The sequence below is a fragment of the Polyodon spathula genome, chromosome 4 (assembly GCF_017654505.1).
Source record: "Polyodon spathula isolate WHYD16114869_AA chromosome 4, ASM1765450v1, whole genome shotgun sequence".
Taxonomy (NCBI): Eukaryota; Metazoa; Chordata; class Actinopteri; order Acipenseriformes; family Polyodontidae; genus Polyodon; species Polyodon spathula.
The window spans coordinates 45934472-45954644 of record NC_054537.1 but is presented as its reverse complement, the minus strand read 5'-3'; the positions used below and the strand labels follow the sequence as shown (position 1 = coordinate 45954644).

The 20173-nt window shown below is 37.5% G+C and overlaps 1 long non-coding RNA gene across 1 annotated transcript in view; it reads right to left on the bottom strand.

Annotated features, from left to right (window-relative positions):
• Window positions 1-3284: 3284 nt before the first annotated feature.
• Window positions 3285-20173, bottom strand: part of LOC121314585 — a 141921-nt gene continuing 125032 nt past the window's right edge. The window contains exons 4-6 of the long non-coding RNA XR_005950122.1: window positions 12237-12363; window positions 4508-4620; window positions 3285-3825 (exon numbers count right to left, since the gene is read on the bottom strand). This is a non-coding gene — a long non-coding RNA (uncharacterized LOC121314585). The remainder of the gene's footprint in view (window positions 3826-4507; window positions 4621-12236; window positions 12364-20173) is intronic.

The following is a 20173-nucleotide window of genomic DNA, read 5'->3' as shown; positions in this document are numbered from 1 at the left end:
TTCAGGTCCTGCCACAACATCTCAATGAGGTTTAGGTCTGGACTTTGACTAGGCCATTCCAAAACTTTAAATTTCTTGTTCTTCAACCATTCTGGTGTAGACTCGCTTGTGTGTTTTGGATCATTGTCTGGCTGCATGACCCAGCTGCTCTTCAGCTTCAGCTCACAGATGGATGGCCTGACATTCTCCTGTAGAATTCTCTGTTACAGAGCAGAATTCATGGTTCCTTCAATGATGGCAAGTCGTCCAGGTCCTGATGCAGCAAAGCATCCCCAAATCATGACACTACCACCACCATGCTTGACAGTTGGTATGAGGTTCTTACTGTGGAACTCAACGTTTGGTTCTTGCCAGACATAACAAGGCCCATGTTGGCCAAAAATTTTCACTTTTGACTCACCTGTCCATAGAACATTGTTCCAGAACTCTTGAGGATCATCCATCCATCCAGGTGCTTTTTGAAAACTTGAGACAAGCATTCATGTTCTTCTTAGTGAGCAGTAGTTTCTGCCTTGCTACTCTGCCATGAAATCCATTTTTGCCCAGTGTCTTTCTGATGGTGGAGTCATGAACACTGACCTTAACAAAGGCGAGCGAGGCCTGCAGATCCCTAATGTTGTTCTAGGGTTCTTAGTGACTTCCTGGATGATTTTACACCTTGCACTTGGAGATATTTTGAAAGGACGTCCACTCCTGGGAAGATTCATTACTTTCCCAAACTTTCTCCATTTAGACTGTGGTCTGACTATGGTTTGGTGATTCCCCAGAGCCTTAGGAATGGCTTTGTAACCCTTTCCAGACTGATAGGCATAGGAATTTCTTTTGATTGTGTCATTATGTGCCTCTAGAACCTGTGTACTGACAACTTCACTCTGATGGTATAGCCAAAGTTAGTCAGATTTATATTGGGCAGGGCTGGCCCAAATCAGGCCTGATTGTTAACCAAAGTATTGAAACAGCTGACCATAATTTTCTCTTTAATTGGGGGGGTAATAACTTTTTTTACACCTGAAGATTGCATGTTTGATTACCTTGCACACCAAATAAATGAAAGAAGCATCAAACTTTGGTGTCATTTTTTTCTCTCAGGCTCCTTCTATATACTACTACAAACCACAAAAAGATCTGACCAGATTCAGTGTGAAAAATGTGCAAAAATGCAGAAAATCAGACAGGGAGCAAATACTTTTTCACGGCACTGTACAGTGCCTATATGAAGTATTCACGCCCCTTTGACATTTACACAGTTTGTTGTGTTACAACCTAAAATCATGATGCATTTAAATGGGAGTTTCTCTTTTTTCTTTGATTTACACAGCCTACTCAACACTTTCAATGTGTGAAAAAATGAGGGGGGGGGATAAGTTAAATGGAGTCCATTTGTGCGCAGTAAAAGTGGTTCACATTATTTCAGATTAAATCTACCTGTCTCTATAAGGTCCCATAGTTGGGTAATGCATTCAAAGCAAAGATACTACCCTGAAGACCAAGGAACTTTCAAAACAACTCCGGGATAAAGTTGTGGAAAGGCACAGATCAGGGGAGAGGTAGAAAAAGATTTCAAAGGCATTGAATATCCCTTAGCACACAGTCAAGTCGATCAATGAGAAGTGGAAGGTACACGGCACCACCCAGAATCTGCTGTCCTGTCCTTCCAAACTGAGCAACCGGGTAAGAAAGGCATTGGTCAGTGAAGCCAACAAGAGGCCAATGACAACTCTAAAAGACCTACGGAGTTCCATGGCTGAGATGGGAGAAACTGTCCATGCATCAACAATAGCTCAGGTACTCCACAAATCTGGCCTGTATGGAACAGTAGCAAGAAGGAAGCAATTTCTGAAAAAAAGGCCATGTAAAATCCCACTTGGAATTTGCAAAAAGGCATGTGGGAGACTCTGAAAAGATGTGAAAAGATTTGTGGTCCGATGAAACAAAAATTAAACTATTTGGCCTAAATGCAAAGCGCTATGTCTGGCGCAAACCCAACACAGCACATCACCCAGGTAACACCATCCCTACTGTGAAGTATGGTGGTGGCAGCATCATGCTATGGGGATGCTTTTCATCAGCAGGGACTGGGAAGCTTGTCAGGATATAAGGCAAAATGGATGGAGCTAAATACAGGCAAATCCTTGAGGAAAACCTGCTTCAGTCTGCAAAAGACCTAAGACTGGGACGTAGATTCACCTTTCAGCAGGACAATGACCCTAAGCACACAGCCAAAGTGACACTGGAGTGGTTGAAAAACAAGAAAGTGAATGTCCTAGAGTGGTCGAGTCAAAGTCCAGACTTGAATCCGATTGAGAATCTGTGACAAGACTTGAAGATTGCTGTCCACCAATGATCCCCATCCAACTTGACAGAGGTTGAACAATTTTGCCTAGAAGAATGGGTGAATATTGCACGATCCAGATGTGCAAACCTGGTAGAGACTTACCCCAAAAGACTTACAGATGTAATTGGTGCCAATTGGTGTGTGTGTGTGTGTGTGTGTGTGTGTGTGTGTGTGTGTGTGTGTGTGTGTGTGTATATATATATATATATATATATATATATATATATATATATATATATATACATACATACATACATACATACACACACACAGTACCTTGCAAAAGTAATCAGACCACCGACCAATTTTCTCATATAACCGAATTATAATTGGTACATTGAAATTTCGTTCTGTTTGATATTTTATTTTTAAACACTGTAACTCAGAATCAATTATTGTAAGGTAACATTGGTTTTTATGTTGGGAAATATTAAAAAAATAAATAAAAAACTGAAATATCTTGCTTGCATAAGCAACACTTGTTCCATAGCACTGATTGATCACACAGACTGATGTTTTCAGCAGTGTCTTAAACATTTTTTTTTAATTCGCTACAACAGGAAAACAGAATCTTGCATTTACTCTGTTCAGTACAGTATTAAACTTTAAATGCAATACTATTTGCATTATTCTGTTTATACTGTTTGCATTATGCAATTTAAATTAAAATATATTCAGTTATTATGTAGGAAAATATGATAACTGCCGATTTCACCAAAAAGAACATAAAAAGACAAGCTTTTTGGTGAAATCTTTGACAAGTTCTTCCCTCTAAGATCTGAATGCTCAGTTTTTTTTTTTTTAAATGTGTTTTTTTTTTTTTTTTTTTGTATGACTGCTGCATGTATTAAATACTTTGAGCTTTGTGGATAACAATTGCACTATATTTATTTTGAAAGGGATTAGAGTACCTGCTCATGACGAGACGTAAGATATGTAAATATAATATAAATTTCAGACAGCAATATAACATTTAAACATTCATTCTCTAGTCTGGAGCCAACACTCCAATTTTATAAAAAAGATTTATTAGTCTGAATAAGGACGTTTGGCAAGAGCAATATTCCGTGCTATACAAAACTCGTTTGAGTCGTCAGCTCCTTTACTGAACACTGAAAGGAGCATCTGCTGACAGCTGAGACATGCTTTTAAAGAGGCCAGCTTCTTTCTCCTCAAGTCTTATCCAGGAGGATATTCAGATAAAAGTGATTTGCTGCAGGTGAGACACAGAGGGTTACCACTGTTTTCAGTGAAAGCAAACTTCCTCCCATTCTGGCTTAACGCCTCATATTTTTCGTTGCCTACTCGTGGAGGGTTTGCTCAATGCCATTGTCTCTTAAAAAACAAGTACTTAATTCAAAATTATGAAATGCACTTTCTACTGCCCATCTGGCTTCTCTCAAGATTTAAATATTCATGTGCCAGTGCGCGGTGTCGAAGGTCATCAAGTGATGAAATGTCCTTGCAGTGAACATGCAGGATCAGTGAAACTGAAGAGAGAGAAGGGGAGAGAAGAACAAATAATAAACATGAATGGTTACAGAGAACAAAAATAATAAAACTTGGGTTTACTCTTAGTGTTTCTCTCTTCTTTTGTTTGTTATTCTTTCTTCAGTTCATTCGAGCCGCCAAGTCTGCTTCATCATAAATTTCACCGGGGGTTGGGGATTGGCGTGGAGACTGACCTATATATATAGATATATATATATATTAGATATATAATATATAATATATATAATAAATCTATATACATGAATAAAGCTGACCAGTCTCGTTTATCAGGAAAATAATATAGTATGACCTAATGCGTTGACTACCCGACACATAGATGACTCGCTGATTGACTCAACCTTTCTTTAGTAATATTTTTGACAGTTTAACATTTTTCTTTTAACAGCATGTTCACAACAAGGTGGTGTCTGCTCTGGTGTTTTTATAAGCATTCTAAATGATTTAACTATTTTGATAGAAATAAAGGCACATAGGCTTAGATTCATCAAGAATTATCAGGTTTTTTTTTTCTGCAATGTTGTAGAAGGAAAATGAAAAGGTTAATACTACATAACAGGTGAAACTCTAGGGAGATATTGAGTCAATAAATCAAGCTTATGGGGACTTATTTGTTTAGTAAGATTAACAGTTTTGGAGCAAACAGGATTTTGGTGTAAATACCTTAATAAAATCAGATTTGATAAAAGCGCAGAGAGACTGTAATTCAATCTCAGAGGGTCCATCTTCATGGAGGCTGATCTCCCACTCCTGGGTGTTTTATAAGAGGAAGCATTCTGTGCATTAAAAAATAAACAGAAAAAGAGAGTGCAACCTTGGTACAGTGGTAATGCAACAGGTTTGTAAATCTATTGTTTTTTTTTCTTTTTTGATGATTTTTTTGTACATTTTTTAACATGGGGCAAATTCAATTTCTAACAATCCTGAAAGGAGAATTTAAAATGGTTGCAAAGCCTAGTCATTTCCCATTTTTTATTGCTATGATGTTAAATGTAGCGTTCAATTAATCTGATTAACACCTTAATATCCCAGCCCATTGTAACCTTACTTCTGTCGGGACTGATACCCAACTGACTTGGGATTTCAGACTTCGTGTTATTTTATTAGGCTACGGCTTGGGGGGCTCTATTTACAGCTAGGTTTATTGCACCGCAGCTTAAGTATGTCTAAGGTTTCACTTGAAATGAATTGCAGTGGCCCCCTGTGACTCGGAGGTGAAACGGGCTCTAGCCGCACAGCTGCCTGCTGTTTATTTATATTTCTTGAAGATGCCAGGAAAATATTGACGTGGAGAAATGAAAGATGTTACTAAACTCAACCCATCTGCAAAGCTTCCCAGGGGAGAATCTTCTCAAGCCCACCCATTACCACACCTGACATTCTCAAAAGAGTGCCCTACAGTATGTTTCCAAGAACTGGAATATTGGTTAAAGACATTGGAAGTCTCAATTCAGTTGTAATTCCTGATTACTTCTGTCAAATCAGATGAAGATTAAGAACTAAGTGTCTAAGAAAAGCTTTCTTTTTTAAAATATAAGCATGTACCATGTTATTTTTATTTTATTTGATTAACGATCATTAAGCATGAGGGGCAAAAGTAATTCAATTTCACTGAAGTCCGATTTAAATCCAGGCCTCTAGAGCAGTGGTTCCCAACCTGTGGTCCATGCGTAAACTTTAGCTGATCCGCAAACAACTCCCAAAATTCTGAGCTACTACTAAGCAACACAACAAACAACTTTAACTACGTGATATCTAATTATAAGATATGTTACAGGGACCAACATTGGCATTTACATTTACTGGATCTGATGACGACCCAAGCTCCAGTGCATTATTTGTCAGGAGGTTTTGTCAAACAAAAGTCCTAAACCTGAAAAGCAGTAAAGATTTTGCCATCAGCAACTTTCAATGCGCAAAATGACAACATTCCTTGCTGACCTGGTAGCGAAGATTCAAGCCCAGAAATCTCATTAAGTTAGGTACATTATATAAATACTTTATTTTCTACATTCGCTTATATATAAACACATACAAATTAGTTTAAAAATGTTGATGTGAAAAAAATGCATGGCAAATGGTCCCTACATTGGATAAGGTTGGGAACCACTGCTTTGGAGCAATATCTTACTGCATAAAGCAAGATGCACTCTCTACCTTTATGAAGATCATTCATAACATACTGTGGGAAACAACGGGGAAATTAAATCTAATGATGCTTATAACCTCAGAAGACCCCTGACGCATCCTTTACAGAAATCCAGAATTATCTTCCAAAGGTATAGTTTTATTTTTTATTTGCCATGAAGTTACCATGACGGTCTGGGGATGATCAAATCCAGATGATCTATGATTTATGCAACGGTCACAGAAAGGTGTGTAGTGTATCACTATTGTAACGGTATAACTTTCTGTTATATAAAAACATTGAAATGGGAATGCTGCGAAATGACATGCTGTATTATATTAAAAAATAAGCAATGTCTGTGTTTCACTTATACTGAAGTGCACAGAACGAAGGACAAATATATTAAACAGATACCAAAGAAAACTAAAAATGATGGTGGATACTGTAGTTTAACTTTCTTTACTTGAGCACAAGCACATGAATAGTGTGACTGAGACCACTTACTGTATTATTATTATTTAAAACAATTGGGACCCTGATGATGTCTGTCTGTTACCCTCTACATGCTAAACACAACAACTGCCTTGATTTTACACCAACTTTTAAAGGAAGTTTATCCTACATTCTTAGCCTCCTATACTGAGTGTTTTGGATTACATTTGGCTATAATCCAAAAACTCTTACACACATATTGATTTTACACACATATTTTTAGCCTTCAAGGTGCTGTGTAATTACTATGCAATTACATGGACCCTCTGCATGTGTGCACTATTTTATTTTTATTTTATTATTTAGCCATCTTGTGGCCAAATATAGTAATATATTTTTCTACCTAGTTATTTCCCAATTCCCCTGTTATTCATACTTTTCTAGAATAACTGTCAAATGGACAAAACAAAATATGTTCAAAGTGTCTAGTTTTATACACATGTTTCTTTTTACTAACATTAAGCATGTAGACATTGAGCCACTACTCAAACAAATTGAAACAAAATGCCTAATCCCTGTATAACGTTTAGTGCTAAGATCGCTGACAAAAACCGTGAGACTGCCAATGTCAATTCAGAATGCATAAAAAAAGGACATTTGCCTTTACAAATTATTACTGAATTAAAGGTAACACACTTTGTTCATCATTAACAAGAACTGAGATGACCCCCCCCCCCCCCCCCCCCCCCCCCCCCCCCCCCCCCCCCCCCCCCCCCCCCGCCCCCCGCCCACGCATTAAACATGTTTTGTCCTCCTTTTGTGATTCTCAGATACTACTACTGATTTAAGAGAGGGTACTATGTTAAACTGCTGGTGTCACAAGTGATACTATACAGTAGGTAAGTGCATACACTTATACCAAATATTATACTAAATTTACCTACAGTGCTATGCTAAAATTAACAGTGCTTCGACCAACCATGTAGTATTTACATGCTTTAAAATGTTAGCATTTGTGTGAGACGCTGCTAAATCTCACTCTACACATATTACATGAAATATATGTCTCTTATCACTTCACTATAAAATGCTGCTATAGAACTATTATCTGTGTGTTACTGTCATTTGTCATTTTGGTAGAACACATGAAAAATAGTCAAATTAATCTTATATTAGCAAGGGATTTTAAAACTATTGTATAAACTGCCAACTACTATGGCTATTAATATAGCAAAATATATAAATATTGAAAAAGTCACTAGAACAGAAAATAACAGCTTGAGTTCACACTTTTCAATTAATTATGCCTTATGTAAAAAACTAATTTGCAGAAAACAGTGTGGCAGTGTGTTTTATTGTACTGTATTTTGCAGCCAACAACAAAATGAGCTGAAAAGAATTCTAAAAATGCAGTAGGAATGGGAGGCATCCATAAAAGGATGTTGTAAGGAAACATACCAAGACATGGACCACTGTGGCCTAAAAGACAGCAAAAGACATTAAAACATTCTGAGAAAGCAATGAAGCAGAACCAGAGAGAACTGGGGCCAACAGTTTAACAGGGCAAAATGTTCAGCATTTCTAAACAACATGTTTAACCACAACCAAACATATGCCCATATAAAGAATAAGGATCTTGGCTTAGATTGTATTATATATTTTTTCTTTTTTTTTTTTTTTTAAATTAAGGGATAGTCTAGGTTTTGACAGAACTATTATGTTTTCTTTTTGTGTAAAACAATGAGATATCCGACTTTAGACAAATTACTTTATACCTTAGGAGATGAGTTGGTAATGATTAGAATTGTGTTTTGTTCTATTTTACAGCTGTGTAGAATGCCAATGCGGCAAAGAAAGATAGATCACAAAAATGAAATACAAGACAAAACATAAAGTTTTGCAAAGCATTGCTGTCACACCGTTAAAACAGCTGCTTCCAACGCTTTGTACGGTGACATTTGAGATTATGTAGTACTGGAAAGCAAAACAAAAAAAGGGTGCTAATCTGCAGTCTCTTGATCTAAGGGTTGTTTCATTAAAAACCAGAAGCAATGGTATATGCATGTGTGTGGGCCTTTAGTTTCACCTCAAAATAGTTGAGAGTCTGTCAACTTTAAATTTACGTTGAAAGTCTTTAAAGTGTATTGCTAACTAGAAAACTATTCTAGAAAGGCACTGTGCCACATATTGCAAACCACTTTAAAATTTATATTCTAAAGTAATGTATGGGGCTATACAAGGGAAATGGACCCAAGCACCTTGAGATTTGTACCCATACCCCAGGGCTTGGCTAAGATATAAAACAACACAGTGTAACAATTTTTTTTTTTCTGGTTCCTGGGTAGTAAATGTTATTTCCTAATTGCTTATGCCTCAAAAGTATAGAAAATGGCTATTATTCCCCACAAACTTTGCTTTTGTGACCAGGACAGTGATATTTTGAAATTTACCTATTTTCTAGAACATTCCAGATAGATTCAGTGCTGAGTAAATTTGAAGTAACTTCTAGAACTTTCTAGAACTTTCCAGTAATATAAATAGTAGTATAAATACAGGGGCCTTAAGCCCACCAGTTCAGTTTAGTTCCAGCTGCCTAAATGGATACATATCTGCATTTTTCTGAGATGGAATCAAGAGGCTGCAATGGTGGCATTCCTGATGGGTCTCCAAGGTGGTTTTACCAAGTTTCCCAGCTATCTTTGCCTTTGGGACAGCAGGGACACCAAGGCGCACTACCACAGGCAGGACTGGCCACAGCGGACCGAGTTCTCTGTGGGGAGGAACAATGTCAAGTGGGAGCCATCGGTGGACCCCTGGAAGGTGCTGGTGCCACCACTGCACATCAAATTGGGCCTTATGAAACAATTTGTCAGAGCTCTAGATAAGGAGTCGGCAGCCTTCAAGTACCTTCAAGACTTCTTCTCTAAGCTGTCTGAGGCAAAGGTCAAAGCTGGTGTCTTCGTCGGACCACAGATAAAGAAGATCCTGGACTGCAATGAATTCGCCAAGAAGCTCACTAGTAAGGAGAAAGCGGCTTGGAACAGCTTTGTCGCAGTGGTTCAAGGCTTTCTGGGCGATCACAAGGCCGAAAACTATGTGGAGCTGGTTGAGACTCTGGTGAAGAACTACGGCACAATGGGCTGTAGGATGTCCCTCAAAGTCCATATCCTTGATGCTCATCTTGATAAATTCAAGGAGAACATGGGAGCATACTCGGAGGAGCAAGGCGAGCGCTTCCACCAGGATATACTGGACTTTGAACACCACTACCAAGGACAGTATAACGAGAACATGATGGGAGACTACATTTGGGGGCTGATTCGTGAAAGTGATTTACAGTATAATCGTAAATCTCGAAAAACTACTCACTTCTAAATCTTTTGTAGTCTTTTTTGTATTACTTTAGTATAAATACATGTTAATTTGGATTCATATGTTGTTTTTTTCTGACTTTATGTGAACGAAAAGACACAAATTCGCCCATTTTCTCATTGAAAATAGGTAAATTTCAAAATATCACTGTCCTGGTCACAAAAGCAAAGTTTATGGGGAATAACAGCCATTTTCTATACTTTTGAGGCATAAGCAATTAGGAAATAACACTTACTACCCAGGAACAAAAATTGTGTTACATAGTGTAACCATCGGCTATTGGTATTGGCCAAGAAAATCTTTATCGGTGCATCCCTAAATATTACATTAGTATGTGTTTCGCCATTTATTTTTGTTGCATTGTCACATCTTAAAAAGTCTGTTGAAAATCTTCAGCTAAGTTGAAATCATATTTTTTCAGCTGGTCAGGTTAGTCAGTCACAATGTCTTCAAGTCAGTCATAAATTCTGTGGTCTAATTCAAAGCAACATTTTGAAAACACATTTTTAAAGAGGAGACAATTAGCTAGTCACAGACACCAAGATATTTAGTAAGTAAGGGGTCTGAGTAGGATAAAAGCTCAAATAAATGTGCCACTGCCAGTTTCAAATCTGACAATATCATAATTTTGACTGCCAGTATATCTAGGTCAGCTTTTTAAACACAGATGTAGAAAATTATTTCAAAGTGATCAAAATGCATCAATCAATAAAACAATATGATGTCATACTTTATCAACAACAACCTGTTACAAATGTGTTATGTATGGGACTGATGACGAACCACTTGGCTTAACCACTTGGTGAACCTGTTTAACATTTTGGGATTACAATTCTGACTTTTTAATTGTTAATAATTTAAACATCAACCCAAGCATCAGTTGTTTTTTCAGACCCCCAAAAAACAAGACTTTGTTCAAGCTGGGTGTGCTTAAATTCTGCACAACAGCTCTACTTTTAGGAACAATTAGGCAAGCCTCTCTTTCTGCAAACCGATAATTAACCCTAACATTAATCAAGCATTACCCTGCTTAATCAGACAGGTTTATGACAGATTGTGTGGTAAAATGCAAAGCAAAAATAAAATCTATGTGGCTCCACTGTAAATTAACTTGAAAAATTCTTATACAGTTGCTGTAGTCACACAAATAGTCACAGCCATTAACTGCCAAATGACAATACCTGTTAAACTGGGGTTAAAGATATTCCAATGTGGTAGGTACAACAGAGGTCATTCTTTTTTAACACTAGTAATGCAACAAAATACAGTAAGTACTGTTTTTCATTTACAGGGTGTTTTTTGGTGGGGGGTTTTTTCCAAGCACATCCTTTTTATTAGTAGCAGACATCTGGATTAATTTTCTCCCACAAGCATGATGTAAAAGCCACATACACCGTTCAAGTAATCACGTACATCTGCAGAATCATGTCAGTGGGTTTACTTTTTCATGTTTTATGATTTTTTTAATTTCTGTTTAAATTACATAAGTGGCAGTGGAAGCCAATCTGAGTCCCAGGGATGTATGATTCAAGTGGAGAGAAATAGTATTGTAAGCAAAGGAGACCTCGGATCTAACCGAGAGAAACTGACTCGCCAGGTCCAAACACTTTTTTTTTCCTGCACTTTGCTGCTGTCTAGTGCAGTAAAACTCTACAAGAAACGTTTAAATGTGGTATAACGTAATTATAATACAATATTCCTATTGAGACAGAAGCAAGAGGCAAAAAAAAGGCACTGCAGAATAACAAATAGCTTAGTAGTGAGGCACCGTGTTTGTTTAACTGAAGATTATTCTGCTATCTTGTGGTTCTCATTTGCCGGTATTTCTGCAGGCTGTACCACATTTCTTATGATACCTCATTTCAGACAATTCTGGCTGATTCGTCTAGGTATGTTTTCTTATCTGGTTTTAGAGGGAACTAATTATAACATGTGGCGATCATATCAGCACTCATGTTTTAATTAATTGAAAATACTGAAATTGATCGAATTATAAATGAATAGCTATGTCGATTATGTTTTTTGGTGCTAGAAAAATAAAATAAAAATTCTGACAACAATGCATATTCCATGGGGTCAGAACTACTGGCTTCATTCCTGATTGCAATTCGTAGGGTTTCCCTACCCCTGTGTGTCTTGGTGACCACTGCCAAGTATACATTAATCAGACAGCTATTTTGCTATCATGAGACATAAGATCAGTCATGTCTTTCTTTTCTTTTCTTTTTTTTTAACCTCAAACCGTAAGCAGCCTGCTGTGCTACTAAATTCTGGGAACTCTAATACAGTCTACAGTGTCCCAGCAGTGGCCCACTCCTTCCTGGCACCAGTTCACAAGAGATTACATGCAGATCAAATATTGCTGTTGATCTAGGAAAACATAGCCCACAAGACAAAAAGAGATGTGTGTGTGGGGGGGGGGGGGGGGGGACTGTTTTCATCAGCCCACCCATAACTTACCTCAACGTAGTCCTTGGCATGACCCCAGTATCTCTTGGCATCGAGATTGCCCAGGCTGAAGCATTCCAGCTGTCCGAGATGAATCTTAGCCACCGATCGACAAATTTTCCAAGTTCAAAATTAGCCCCTGTAACAACAATAAAAATAAATGACACCATGCCACCACATACACCAGACAACACCTCTCCTAAACTAATCTGTTACCTTCCCTCCATGGCTGTGCTGTGCGATCATCTGCCAGTTGTCAGCCGAGAAGCTAGGACTCTGAACAGTCAAAAAAATGGATTTCAAGTGCAGATCTCTCCTCTTTCACAATTTAAGCAGCTTTCTATTATTTAATTTTTTTTTCCATTTCAATATTCAATCAAGGCATTAAGCCAAGGAAACTCTTTTGGAATTTTAGTTTATCAACAGAAAATACAATATCCCATGCAAAGGGAAAAACTAGAAAGCAATAAAAGCCATTGTCAAAACAGATTATAAAACCATTGCTCCCAGTTCTCAATTCTGGGACATCAAATGAAATGACATACTTACCAATTTTTCCCCTGAAATACAAATTCGGTAATAACGAATTAAAAGTAATAAAAAAAATTGCTTTAGTTTTCAAATTGATTGTTACTCTGTGCACAGTAGCTATAAAATGCATTATGGTACTGTAATAGCAATATCAACATCCTTTGACAGGGGTGCTAAATTAGGCACCTGTACCAAAGCAGCAATTGACGCCTCCACTGGCATTAATTGGACTAGGCCCAGTTTCTCCGCATCTTGCACCCTATATAGGGTGTACATTGACCGGGAAACAGTAGGAGCCTTTCCTTACCTTGTGTAGGCCAGGGCACTTGCAAGACTGCAGTGGTCCTCTTGATCAGTGGTATAAGCTCTGCCGATAGGGAGAGCTTAACCGCAGCTGTCTGACTCCACATCCTCAGATACGAATGCCAGCTCCTGTTTGCCCCTCTCCTCAGAGGTTGCAATGGACAACATGTCCTCCTGTTGCCAATCTGTGCTCATAGGCCTCTGGGGCCCCAAGGGGCAGGCGAAGCAGATGGCACCAAACGTTCACTCAGTAATTCTGTGACCACTGTTGCTTGGTGGGAAACAGCTGCCCGTAGATTTTCTATCAGCTCTGAGTCTGCCAATCGACTGGAATGGTGACTCTTCTTCTTCTTTGGGGGAAGAGAAGGAGAAGGAGAAGCAGATGAAGATAAGGAAGACCGTGAAGACGGTTTCCTACATGGGCTATTTCCTACGTGCGTTGTCCAGTCTCCCAATGCACAAAGCCATGGGGTGAGGGCGTAGCCAGCTCTCTAACAGAGGGTGATGGGGAAGAGCTGTGCAGGAGTAAGAGACACACAGCACTCTGTAGAGCTGTAAGAGAGATGTTTCTACAGCACGCACTTAGAGAAATGTGCAAAAAACTTGCATAAACTGGTTCACCAGTGTCTTCTTGGCGCACTCTGGCCCCAGGCGGGAAGAACACCTGCCGTGTTTGTCCTCAGGCAGACTGGTTTTGCGTGTGGCGCAGGGATAAAACCCAGGCATAATACAAGCAGCAAGCAATGCACTTTACAGTATACAGATATACAACTAAAGAGTTGATAGCATATATATATATATTACAGTTTAAATCCTGCAGATATATATATAATAAAATCAACCAATAGAAGATCTGCAATTTCTCTGTGGCAGTCCATCATAAGTGAGCAGAGCCGGGACATAAACAATTGAAGGTCTTTAGTAGGTTTAACCAGTGGGAGAGTCAAAGATCTGCCCTTTGTTATGCAGGTGTCCAATCATGAGTGTGCAGAGGTGGGACTTTTTATAAAAAAAAAAATTAAATACAAAAAAATGTCAGACAATGGAGACATCAATTTTCAAATAAAACTTTCTCAGAAAAAAAGGTATAACCACAAATACCTAAACTGACACTGGAAGGGAAGTGAAGGGATATACTAGCCTCTTTCAAAATTAAAATTATGAAAGGTATCCGTGGCTTACCGGTAGCTGTCAATCTGTTCAGTACAGAAAAGGTGATATGAAACAGCACTGGCTACAGCAAATCTAGGATGTCTATCAAAGTCAGCATAAAAACATGAGCATTCCCAAAAAGTAACCTGCGAGTCACTGTAATGCTCAAAGGTTTTGGACAAACTCAGATTGATGTTCAACTAGATGAGCAGAAGTGTAGGGATACAATACAGCAATTAAGCAATGAGCAAGTAAAAAGAAATCATGAGCTTCTGTGCTTGATTGATTCTGTTGTTTACCTTGGCAAGCAAGAACTGGCATTCAGAGGGCACTATGAAGGCACCAATTCCTCAAATAGAGGTAATTATGTGGAATTACTTTCTCATAACAAACAATGGAAACGCAGCTCAGCTGTCTTGTGTTTTCAGGTATGTGACTGACAGTGTCCAGAAAGAACAGTTGTTCTGTGAAAATGTGTTACATTTACTAAAATAATAATATATAATAATAATAATAATAATAATAATAATAATAATAATAATAATAATAATAATAATAATAATTTTAAAAAGACCAAATACCCATTGGGCTTTTTTTTTTGTTTTGTTTTAGATTCCATTGTTTTTTTAGTATTATTATGCAGGACAGCCGCTATAAGATCATTACCTTTATAAAAATGTGCACGGATTAATCTGCCGATTAATCATCTAATGCCCATAAATCAACCGTTCAAAGTTTTGAATCGTGTGACAGCCCTTATATATATAGTACCGTGAAAAAGTATTTGCCCCATCTGATTTTCTGCATTTTTGCTTATTTTTTACACTGAATGTTATCAGATCTTCAACCAAAATCTAATATTAGATAAAAGGGACCCTGAGTGAACAAATAACACAAAATGTTGATACTTATTTCATTTATTTATTAAAGAAAGTTATGCAACACCCAATGCCCCCATGTGAAAAAGTAATCGCCCCCTTAGACTCAATAACTGGTTACGCCACCTTTAGCAGCAATAACTGCAAACAAACGCTTCCTGTAGTTATTGATCAGTCTCTCACAGTTTTGGCCCACTCCTTCATGCGGAACCGCTTCAACTCAGTGACATTTGTGGGTTTTCGAGCATAAACTGCTCGTTTCAGGTCCTGCTACAACATCTCAATGGAGTTTAGGTCTGGACTTTGACTAGGCCATTCCAAAACTTTAAATTTCTTGTTCTTCAACCATTCTGATGTAGACTTCCTTGTGTGTTTCAGATCATTGTCTTGCTGCATGACCCAGCTGCGCTTCAGCTTCAGCTCGCGGACGGATGGCCTGACATTCTCCTGTAGAATTCTCTGATACAGAGCAGAATTCATGGTTCCTTCAATGATGGCAAGTCGTCCAGGTCCTGGTGCAGCAAAACATCCCCAAATCATGACACTACCATCACCACGCTTGACCGTTTGTATGAGGTTCTTACTGTGGAATGCAGCCTTTGGTTTTCACCAGAGGGCCCATGTTGGTCAAAAAATTCCACTTTTCACTCATCTGTCCATAGAACATTGTTCCAGAACCCTTGAGGATCATCCAGGTGCTTTTTGGCAAACTTGAGACGAGCATTCATTTTCTTCTTAGTGAGCACTGGTTTCTGCCTTGCTACGCTGCCATGAATCCCATTTTTGCCCAGTGTCTTTCTGATGGTGGAATCATGAATACTGACATTAGCTGAGGCGAGAGAGACCCGCAAATCCCTTTGTTAGTTATCCCTTTATTTGGGTTGAATTAACTAGATGGGCAGTAACTTTTTCACACCTGAAGATTGCATGTTTGATTACCTTGCACACCAAACAAATGAAAGAAGCACCAAACTTTGGTGTCATTTTTTTCTCTCAGACTCCCTCTATATACTCCTACAACCCACAAAAAGATCTGACCAAATTCAATGTGGAAAATTTACAAAAATGCAGAAAATCAGACAGGGGGGGAAAATATTTTTTCACTGTACTGTATATTGTGACAACACAGCCTGGCTTTAAAGTGTAGCAAAGTACAGTAGAACAGGTGCATATCACTAAATTCCACTATAACATTGCAACAATGTAAAATAGTTTCGACTAGGTCACCATGAAGAAAACCAGCCACCACACTTGTCACTTTCAGGAGAATGACGGGTGTGAATTTCGAGCAAAAACACGTTACTATCAAGTCAGTAGTTAAAGTAGTTGTAGCTAACAAATATTTTCATTATTGTTACCGGTCATGCAAATCCATTCTCTATAAATGTGCAGTGTTGAAAAAACAAGGTATCTGGTACCGCATGAGGGTAAATACATCTGTTTGCATACCTTGTTTTCTGGTAGTTCTGCACTACATTGGTCATTCCTTACCCCTTCACTGCCCTCCTGTCATTAATCAACCAGTAACATGATTATACCCAAAGACATTGCTCAGATGAAATAACCTAGGAACTAAACAGTAACAGTCTGTCAGTAACATGTAAATCAAAACCTTTCTTAAATCTGGTACCAGATATGTTTTCATTTGAAAATACATGTTTGCTATAACTGCATATTTGAGATATCAAAATACATTGATTTATTGACGGATTAACTAATTACAATCTGTCTGATTTACTTTGACTTTTGTAGTTCCTTTAAAGATACGGTAGGCCTCATCAATGTACTGACCTTTATAACGTGCCATTGATGGCAGGTCTCCACAAACATATTGCAATAAAAAGGGTTGTGTGCAACCTACAATAAAGGTAGTCTAAAGAAAAAAAAGTTGGTGCCTCTTTCTGGTCAGACGAGCTTCTATTTTTATTTTGTTTGGAAATTGTAATCTCATGAGCTGCTGCAGAAAGCTACACAGAGGAGGGTTTAACATATGCATGTGTAAAGCAATACAATACAATGCCAAGTAAGAGTGCTTTATTCAGAAGTGTGGTTAACAAAATATTGATGACAATGAAGTAAATAGGTGTGGAATTTTCCATGTACTTTGAATAATTTCTTTAGGCTCGTGAAATTTTACCCCTTAGAGAACAGTTGCACTAAGGTACCACAGAGATTATTGACAGACAGATAGGCTAAACGTCCCTTCAGTCATGTAAAGGCCTTCTGCAGTGCCCATGTCTAAAACAGCCACTATTTAAATACTAAATCAGTGTATTATATTAATGTATTTTAAGTTTTAACTGTTTGGAATGTGCAAATAATTAATTTGATGGTGAGGCCTACCAGAGCTGCTTGAATACATGTTAATGTTAAACAACTTGCCTGTGCAGTAATTGTAAGATGATGTAACTGTGTACTGTATCGGTACTTACACTATAGCCTACCTCACATGCAACAAATTGAGTATTTTTTTTTTTGTTTAGTGTATAGAAAATAAATTAATTTACAAATACAAAAATATAGGCACTATATCAAATTATTTGTCTTTGGATAACTCCACCTTAATTCCACAATGACCACAGCTAGACGACAAATGAACAGAATATTACAATTATGTAAAGGAACATTACGTAAAGTTAAAATCTAAATCTTGCTGGGAGTCTTTTAATAGAAGAAATAACGTGTCCTTGTGATACGAGCTGCCATCAATTTTCTTCACTAATTTGTAGGACTATGCAGGTACAGTCATAAAGCAAAAATTTATCTTCTTTATGATGTCATATAAGTTCAACTTCTACCTATTGGTCGGGGGTATAACGCTAGTAATTTGTAATTGTAATGTTAAACAAAGCAAACATAAGCTCTTATTTTGTTAAACTTCCACACCTATAAATAAATATGGACTTTAAGTACAACTTTCAGAAATCCTCTTTCTTGTAATATCATTTGCTATATACTTAATTGTATTTGAACAGCATTTGACAGCAATGTTTACACTGAATACATTCTACAGCAGTTACATGTTTTCTCCTGTATTATTTATATCAGTACTATTGTTTGAATGTAAAAAGCACAAAGAACTTCCGCAGCGAACTAAAATTATATACCAAATGATCAGCCAAAATGTCATTATTTTCAATGACTGCACTGTATTCACCAGAATTATTTTTTATAAATTTCCTAAAACTTATCAGAAATTATCACCATTTTATCCTTCTAACTTAATTGCAAACACTAATCATTAAGTGAAACCATGGTTACAGTTACCTAGAGACACAGTAAAACACCATATGATTGTGACAGGTATTCAATTACACAAAGAACAAGCATATAAAACTTTGCATCATGGAAAAATCCTTTAAACATAAAATGTTACTTGCAGAACTGTTCTAGAATTTAATTTTTTTCACATTTCTGTCACACAAACAATGCATTGCATTCTTTTTTTAAAGGTGTAGAAGGTTGAAAAGTAAATTACATTTTTTTTAAGGTAAACAATTGATACAAAACATTGTAGCACATGCATCCAGTTCTGAAGTCAAATGAGGAAATTATAGTGTAATACAATAAAATTTAACACAACCAATAAAATGAGTGGGGTTGTTTTACTTCTTCTTTTTTTAATATGTCTGCCTTTGACACTTTCAGCTGTGACAAAGACCCTCTTGTCTTCAGAAACACTGGCAATAAGATGTGGGGATTTCTCTGCATAGCCGGTTTCCAAGGCTCTTGGCATGTAATTCCAGCTTGTTAAAACATATACATGTTTAATTTACTAACAGAAGAAAAAAAAAAGATCTTTATTTTTAGTGACATGAGTTGCTGAAGCCGTGCCAGAGACAAAGAGCCTATTATGAACCTTTTTTAACCTTATAAGATAACAGCAGGAACACAGCTGACATGCATTACTGGAATTAAAGCAGGTGTTTGTCCGCTTTATTGATACTGCCAGAAATGGAAATCTAGAACTGGACTAGTTTATATTATAAATTCATATCTGGTTCATTATTTATATTAACCCTTAGGTCCACGCCAGCAACGTTTGGCATTCTCTGAATTAAGACAACTTCAAGGAATTTGACTAAATAATAAAAAAATAAAAATAAAAAAATCTAATAAAAAAACTCCAACTTTCCAAAATTTCTGAGGAAAATATTTTTCGCCCTCAGTGAAGGTAAATGTACTGTAATAGTAGCGGTTTTGAGAGTCAAAGTTAGAATAAATTAAGTATCTACCGGAAATGTTGTTCTGTATAGAAATAGACAGTTCTACTATCAGTTGGTGGATTAGGAGAAATAAACAGTCAAAAGTGTTAAAAAATACTCAACCTATTATTCCTGTATTCTTTGTTGAAGCAGCTGGGGGAACAAGGTGGCTTCAGGGGGCTGGAGTATATACAGTACAAAGATATGATCTCTGACACTTACTACCTTGACATGAGCTCTGTCATACATTCATAATCTTACTTTCTAATGTACTGCTGTACCACTAACAAAAAGGTGGAGACTGGAAGGAAAAGAACATTTTACATTGGGTGGGTGGGTCCCTTGTCAGTATGTCATGGGGGGCCTTAAGTCAAGGAAGTTTGGGGACTTCTGACATTGGAACTCTGTAGGACATTTATTAATGATAAAATGAGAGAGAAATGTGACATGACCCACCATCTACAAAATGGGACAACTTATATTCATGCAGTTGTTGGTTCCTGTTGAGGGACAGTGGTCATTTTAAATATTTTTGGTCAGATATTATATAGCGTAAATCTGGCTTCAGGTGACAAATAAGTGTGTATGAGGAATGTGGTGAGACATAGGGAAAATATTTTAATGAGCCTGTGGCAGAGCAAAGCTCTGCCCTTTAAATTGGCAGAGATTGGGTTAACTTCCCCTACCTGCCTGGGTTTATTATGTTCAGGTGGCTGGGGTTGATTAGTTGATTAGGTTGATTAACGATCAATCAGCGCCCAGCCACCTGATATAAAAGGAGGCCTCTGCTTCTCATTTGGGGAGAGGGAGCTGAGGAAGCAGGTTGGTTTTTTTTTTGGGTTGTTTAGAAATTTTGAATCCAGTGAAGGCATTGCCCAGC